General features: G+C 60.9%; 1 long non-coding RNA gene across 1 annotated transcript; it reads right to left on the bottom strand.

The window, feature by feature from the left end:
* Positions 1-627: 627 nt before the first annotated feature.
* LOC137454923 (uncharacterized) lies at positions 628-1951 on the bottom strand. The gene is made up of 3 exons (XR_010990718.1): positions 1772-1951; positions 1239-1388; positions 628-676 (listed from the first exon to the last, which is right to left on the bottom strand). It is a non-coding gene; the product is annotated as an uncharacterized lncRNA (long non-coding RNA).
* Between the last annotated feature and the right edge of the window lie 5311 nt (positions 1952-7262).

Raw genomic sequence — 7262 nt, 5'->3', positions numbered from 1 at the left:
GGGCTGTTGGGTCTTGAGGATTGGACCTGGCCTGCTCATCCTGCAGCCTCTTCTGGCCCTGACAGCCCTCTAGCAGCTCTGGAGGCAGCTGCTCCCCTGGGGCACATGGAGGCAGCAGCAAGGTCCTGCGGCAGTCGTAGTCTTGCAGCTGCCGCAGGATCTGTGCATGGCAAAGAGAAACCACTCGTGGGAGGCACTGCTGGAGCTCCAGCACAGGAGCAGCTCCCCAGCCAAGCCATCTTCTCCCTCGGGCCTCCCTCCCAACACCAGGGACTAGCCAAGCCCCTCCACAGCCTGCCAGCAGAGGAGCTAACCCTGCAACACCACCAGGCTTTGCCCTGGCTTCTGTCTCCAGCTCCCTGGCACGAGGCTGGGAATGCTGCAGTGCCCTGAAGCTCCAGGAACGTGGCCTTGGGGACCAGACTTTGTCTCTTACCTGCTCCTCAGCAAGGTACTGCTGGTCAAACTCCAAGGAGTAAAGCTCGATGGGGAACTCACAAGAGTTCTTCACCACCACTGTGCCCTGTGCCCCGGGGCTGGATGGCAGCACTGGCCCCAGCTCCAGCACTTCAGGCTGGAACTCCAGGCGTGGCTCCAACCCACTGCCCGAGACCAGCAGCTGGAGGTGCTGGCTGCTCTGGCAAATGTTGATCTTCAGGTGGCTCAGGTAGGGCTTCTGAAAAGAGAGAAGTGCAGAAAGCTCCTCCATGAAGTGCCAGGTGGCAGGGCCTCAAATTCACCCCATGCCCCAAGGCCAGGGATGGTAGCAGCACCTCTGAGGGGAATGGAGAACAGAAAAGAGGGCAAGGAGGGATGGTTTGGAACTGAAAAAGGGAGATGCAGACCCCAAGGAAAGGAGATGTTTTGGAAGCTGAATGCTGAGCCTCTGGCCCAGGCTGCCCAAAGAGGTGGGAGATGCCCAGCCCTGGAGCCCTCCCTGGGACAGTGCAGTGCTTAGCAGAAAGATCCACAGGGTTATCCTGCCCAGTGCCCTGGCACTGCTGTGTTGGGCAAAGAGCAGCCAAAGAAGAGGGGCAGAGGAGCCAGACAGGAGGGAGGGGAGTGTCCTCTGCTCAGTGTTTGGCTCTCCAAGCCCCCTCTGCAGAGGCTTCAGCAGGGGAAGCTGAGCGTGCAGCAAGCTGCCTGTGGGGGCGGAGCTCAGTTCCTGCTCCCTGCCTGGGCTCTCCTTCCCACACTGCCCTGCCAGACCTCCTGGGGCTGACATCCACCCAGCTCACCTCTTCCACGGGGGAAAATCTAACTTGCAGGTTGCACCACTGCCCAGGGTCCAGGACTCCAGCTGAGGGAAGCACCTCAAAGACAGAGGCCTTGGCCTTCAGCTCCTGCAGCAGCTTCTGACGCCTGCTGGCTGGCAAAGCTTTGTCCACCTGAGCACAAAACCAGGGGGGTGAGGTCTCCTTGCTCTGGCAGGACACAGCTGGCTTCCTGCAGTGCTGGCACTCATTGGGTAAGAGCACACATCCAAACCAGATGTGGCCAGCACTGGCCTAGAACTGGTGGCAAAATGTGGAGGCAGGAGAGGCAGCTGGGGAGGGTGCTCCTCAGAAGAGGAGCAAGGGGTGAAGATGGCAGAAAGTGAAGCACCAGCTGGTGAACAGGCCCAGGGGCTGCAGCTTTGCTCTGCACCCTCCAAAGCCTCCTCAGCCCAGCTGGAGCCCAAGCGTTCGAGCAGCCAGAGGAGCAGAGAGGACAAGAGAGGAGAAAGAAAGGCAGCCAAGAGGCTCCAAGTCACACCCTGTCTGTGCTTTACCTTCTGAGCAGGCTCCTCCCTGCTGAGGAACCACTGACAGGGCAGTGGGAGCTGATTGTAGAGCCGGATGGTCTCTTCCTGGCACTGCCCACACTGGACAGCAGAGAACTCCAGCCTGGCCCTGGAGAGGCTGAGGGAGGGCACAGCCACCTTGGCACGGAGGAGGACACGACATGTGGGTCCTCCTGCAACCTAGTGAGGGACAGAGCATCCAGGTGAGATCCCAGCCTGCCAGCTGCCCCAAAAGGCAGTGTGGGCACAGGGAGGGGGGGAAGCAGAGGGCACCTTGATGGGCAGCAGTGCCTCCACCTCGCCCTGCGGCAGGGTGGCACTTTGGGGCTCCAAGCACACAGGGAAGGTTCTGCTCTGGGAGCAGGGCAGCTGCTTCACGAGCCCCAGGTCCACGCTGAAGCCTTCAACAGATGGAAATGAAGCAGCTGAGGCACAGGGGACATGAGATGGCTCACAAGCACCTTAAGTGTCCTGGCTAGCAGCTCTGGGAAGGATCTTTTGCACCTCCAGAAAAGCTGCTGCTCCTTCTCCCTTGGCAAAAGCTTTGCACAGCCAGAGCCCAGGAGCCACAGGGGAAAGGAAAACATTGCAGCTGAGGAGCTCCAGCAAGTGCAGGGAAGGACACTCAGAGCTCTTCAAAGAACTCCCATGCCATGGTGCTCCCTACAAGCAGCTGGGAGGAGACCTCTGAGCACCCTTTCTGCACAGCAAGGCAGCGATTGGTGGTGCTGCAGCCTTGCCTCAGGGCTGATGCCAGAAGCTGTTGGGATACCCCCAGGGGAGGCTGAACACAAGCCCCAGGGCCTCGTGAGCCTCACACCAAGCAGCTCAGCACCACCAAGGCTCCAGCTCCTTGCAACACAAGGCCAGAGAGTGCACAGAGAAGCTCAGCTGCTGCTGCTGGCAGCCAAGTGCAGAAGGTGCTGAGAGGTGCCCAAGGTGCTCACTCACCCAGCCCCTGCAGGGCAGACTTAGGGCAGCCACAGGCAGGCCAGGCCCCTGGGCACTGCTGGCCAGGAGAGCTCAGGCTCTAAAGCAGCAGGTCCCAAGGAGGACAAAGCTTTACAAACAAGTGCTCCAAGAGAACTCCCCATGGCCAGGGGCTCAGGCTGAGCTGTCCCAGGCAGGCCACAGGAAGGGTCCCCAGCACTGCCTACCTGTGCCACGCAGGAGCTGCCCACAGACTTGGAAGGACACAGGGAAGTGCCCCGGGTTGGTGACCTTCACGCTGCGCCTGTGGATGCCACCCAGAGCCACGCAGCCAAAGTCCAGGATGTGCTCAGGCAGCTCAGCTCTGCAGGGAGGAGGGAGGGCACTCCTGAACCCACAGCCTGGCCACGTTGCCACAGGATGGGAGATGCAAATCCACTGGGAAAACTCATCTCAAGCTGCTGACACCCAACACCTGAGCAGCCGGGGACAAGACTCTGGCCGGTGCCAGGGGAGGCAGGGCCCAGGTTCTAGCAGCTCCCAGGGGCACCTTCAAACACAGCTGGTTCCCAGTGGACACTGCCCACAGCTCCTGTGCCACTGCAGAGAAGCCCCCTGCAGCTCCACTGCTCTCAGTGCAACTGCTGAGCCTGGCCTGCAGCCCAAGCCTGGAACTGCTTCAGGGCCTTGTCAGATTTGAGCCCCAGGAAACCTTCACCCAGCTCTGTCCCCAGAGCCCCAGGGACCACAGCCACCAACACCTGCGAGACCCATGGGCAGGTCCTGTCCAGAGCCATCCCACTGTTCTGCAGAGCATCTTCTGCCTGGGCTGGAGCCTGCTGCACCTGCTCCTCAGCATGAAGCAGCAGAAGGAAGGACCAAGCAACCTAGGAGAGCCCTGCAGTCCCCCCAGCCCCCAAGCCCCCAGCTGAGACTTTGCCAAGCTGCTCTGGGGCCAAGTGTGGTCTGGTGGGAAAAAAAGGAGGCCAGTTCTGAGCTGCTTCTTTCAGAGCTGCTCAGCAGGAATGCTGTCTGTGCTGTCTGGAAGGGCCTGATGCTCTGCACTGGCTCCATGAACAGAGCCCAGCATCTGTGGGGAGCTGAGCACCCCCAAAGCTCAGGGAAGTGAGGACACTCAGCTGCTCCCAGGCAGCACGGCACAGCTCTCAGGAGCAAAGCCTTTGTGCTGCCCACAGCTGTGCCCAGCTCTGCAGAGCCCAGCAGCTCTCAGCAGCAGGGCTGCACTGCTGGCTGTCACCCCCAGAGCACCTGCAGGTGGCTGTGGAGGTCTCTACTCACTTGAGAAGCCTGCAGCGAGCCTGCAGCCTAAAGGCAGCTTCCTCTGGGGCACTGCAGGCCACAGCTGCCTGCTGCTCCAGGATGTGCTCCTTGAGCAGGATGTCCTCCAGCTGCACCTGCAGCCCAGTGTCCAGCTGAGGCAGGGAAAGACAGGGGCTGCTTAGCCAAGGTCCTTCCCAGGGCATGGGCTTGGCTCTGAAAGAGGATCCCATCCTGCTCTTCTCGAGGGGGTGATGGAGTCCTCTTGTCTCACTGCTCAGTGCCTGGGACACCTCCAGCTCTCTTGGGCAGCACCTTCTCTCCAGAGCTACCAGCTCCAGCACCCTCACCTGCCCAGACACTGCCTTCAAAGCTATGCCAGACACAGATGGACAAGCCAGGAACTTCTCAGAGCTCCAGGGATTTGCCTGCCCACAGGGAGTGCCGAAGCAAGCTGGACAAAAGCCCTCTGGAGCAGGAGACCAGGAGAGAGCTGCTGCCTCTTGCAGATGAGAGCTGAGCACAGTCCCAGGGCCAGCCCAGGCTGCTGCTCTCAAGCTCTGCAAACCTGGCAGGGCTTGGCCTGGGAGGAACAAACAGCCCAGGGATGGGGCCCCATCAATTCACCCCCATGAGCATGGCCTGCAGGATCTCAGCCAGCTGCCAGGAAGCTCCTCCAGCTCCAGCAGGGACAACCTCCAGGGGTGGACAGCCCCTGGGGCAGCACTCAGCTGATGAGAGTCATGGCTGAGTGTGGGCAGGGAGGTCCCACCTGCTAGCAGGGCCCCAAGAAGCCTGTTGTGGGGTACAAGGGGATGCAGTGACACAAGGGGGAGAGGCTGGCTCCTGCCACACAGGGCAGCAGCTGTTCTCACCGTGGCAGCCAAGGCATCTGGGGTTGGTTCTGTGGCTGCAGCCTCCCCCAGGACAACTTCTCCATCTCTCTCTCTGTCCTTGGCCATCTTTTCTTTCACCTTCCTGAAGGCCTTCTCATATTTCTCATTTCCTGAAGGCAGAAACCCCCCAGAGTGCAGTGTGGGCATCTGAGCTGGGCAGCCCCCTCCCCACACCACCTCTCCCAGAAACACTCCTCCAGCAGCTCAGGGCACAGCATTGGAAGAGACCTCGAGGATCATCCAGCCCAAGCTGTCACCACAGACCTCATGGCCAGACCATGGCACCAAGTGCCACATCCAATCCCCTCCTGAACACCTCCAGGGATGGGGACTCCACCACCTCCCTGGGCAGCACATCCCAATGACCAATGACTCGCTGGGTGAAGAACTTTCTCCTCACCTCCAGCCTAAACCTCCCCTGGCACAGCTTGAGACTGTGTCCTCTTGTTCTGGTGCTGGGTGCCTGGGAGAAGAGACCAACCCCTTCCTGGCTATAACCACCCTTTAGGTAGCTGTAGAGGGCAATGAGGTCACCCCTGAGCCTCCTCTCCTCCAGGCTAAACACTTCCAGCTCCCTCAGCCTCTCCTCCCAGGGCTGTGCTCCAGACCCCTCCCCAGCCTTGTTGCCCTTCTCTGGACACCTTCAAGTCTCTCAATGTCCTTCTTGAACTGAGGAGCCCAGAACTGGACACAGGACTCAAGGTCTGGCCTCAGCAGTGCTGAGCACAGGGCACAATGACCTCCCTGCTCCTGCTGACCACAGCACTCCTAATGCAGCCAGGATGCCCTTGGCCTTCTTGGCCACCTGGGCACACTGCTGGCTCATGTTCAGGCAGCTGTCAGTCAGCACCCCCAGGTCCCTCTCTGCCTGGCTGCTCTCAGCCACTCTGAGCCCAGCCTGGAGCTCTGCCTGGGGCTGCCGTGGCCAAAGTGCAGCACCCGGCAGTGGGTGCCTATCCTCCTGCTGCATGCTGAGCTTCAGCCCTGCCCAGCTTCCTCCCCCAGAGGAGCAGCTCAGCCCCAGCCAGCTGGTGCAAACCCAGCTCTGCAGGGTGGCTCCTGGGACAGAGCCCACAGGGACTTGCAGAGCCTGGGGAAGCCACCAGTGCTGCTCTGACAGCCTTGGGGGTAGGCCCTGGGGGAAAGCCCAGGGGAGCATCCTGAGGAGCAGCCAGGCAGTGCTCACCTTGGATGTTCCTGGGCAGGTGCAGGCAGAGCCTGGGAAAGCTTCCCTCTCCTTTCAGGCAGACTTCTTGCGGCTCCAGGTGACCCACTTGGAGCTGGAAAGCCTTGCAGAAGGCCCCAGGCGCTTCTGGCAGCTAAGAGACTTTCAGCACCTGCTGCTGGCCGGCTCCAAGGCTACCCTGCAGGGAGGGAATGCACCAAAGAGGCTTTGATGGAGGGGGTGATGCTCAGCCAGGTTCTCCTCTGGAAGACAGCAGACAGCAGCACCTTCTAGCTGTCTGGTTTCCAAGAGCTTGTCTCCTGCCCCAGGCTGCCAGGTCCCCTCCAGAGTGCCAGCGTGGGGAGAGCTGGAAAGGACCTCTGGAGGTCACCACTCCAACTGCCCTGCTAAAGCAGGGCACCCCCAGCAGCTTGCCCAAGAGCAGCATGGCCAGGGGGAGCTGGAATCCCTCCAGAGCAGGAGGAGGCCTTCCCTCAGCACAGCCTGGCCTTTGCTCAGCACCAGCACAGCTCTGCTGCTCCCAGGCTTTGCCTTCAGCCAGCAGGAGCCAGGCCTGACCAAGCAAAGCTCCAGCAGCAGTGCTGGGCAAGGCAAGGGAAGTGCCCCTGCCCTCTGCAGGGCCAGCAGCTCCTGTCACAGCACCTCAGTGGTGTCCACTAGGCTCCTCAGCTCAAAAGGGACAGGGACCTACTGGAAAGAGTCCAAGGGAGACTACACACATGCTGAGGGCCTGCAGCATCTTTGTGAGGCTCAGAGGCTGAGACTCCTGGGGCTGTTGAGCCTGGAGAAGAGCAGCCCCAGAGAGGGCCTCTGCTCAAAGCTCAGCAAGAGCTAAAGGGCTTGTGGGGGACAAGAGGATGGGGCTGGACTCTTGTCAGTGGTGCCCACTGACAGGACAAGAGGCAAGGGGCATCAGCTGGAACCCAGGGAGTTCCATCTGGCCAGGAGGAGAAAATTCTCTGCTGTGAGGGTGCTGGAGGCCTGGAGCAGGCTGCCCAGAGGAGTTGTGGAGTCTCCTATGGAGAGATTCCAACCCCCCCTGGGCACGCTGCTGGGGGTGCCCTGCTGGAAGGAGGAGGTTGGGCTGGATGACCCCAGAGGCCCCTTGCAAACCACCCCCCCTCCTGGGATCCTGGGAGTGCAGGTGGGTGTCCAGGGCTCTGAGCCCCACCTGGGACTCCCACCAAAC

The sequence above is a fragment of the Melanerpes formicivorus genome, unplaced genomic scaffold (assembly GCF_026170545.1).
Source record: "Melanerpes formicivorus ecotype bairdi unplaced genomic scaffold, bMelFor1.0.p_v2 SCAF_88, whole genome shotgun sequence".
In the NCBI taxonomy this organism is placed as follows: domain Eukaryota; kingdom Metazoa; phylum Chordata; class Aves; order Piciformes; family Picidae; genus Melanerpes; species Melanerpes formicivorus.
This window is presented reverse-complemented; position numbering and strand designations above follow the sequence as displayed.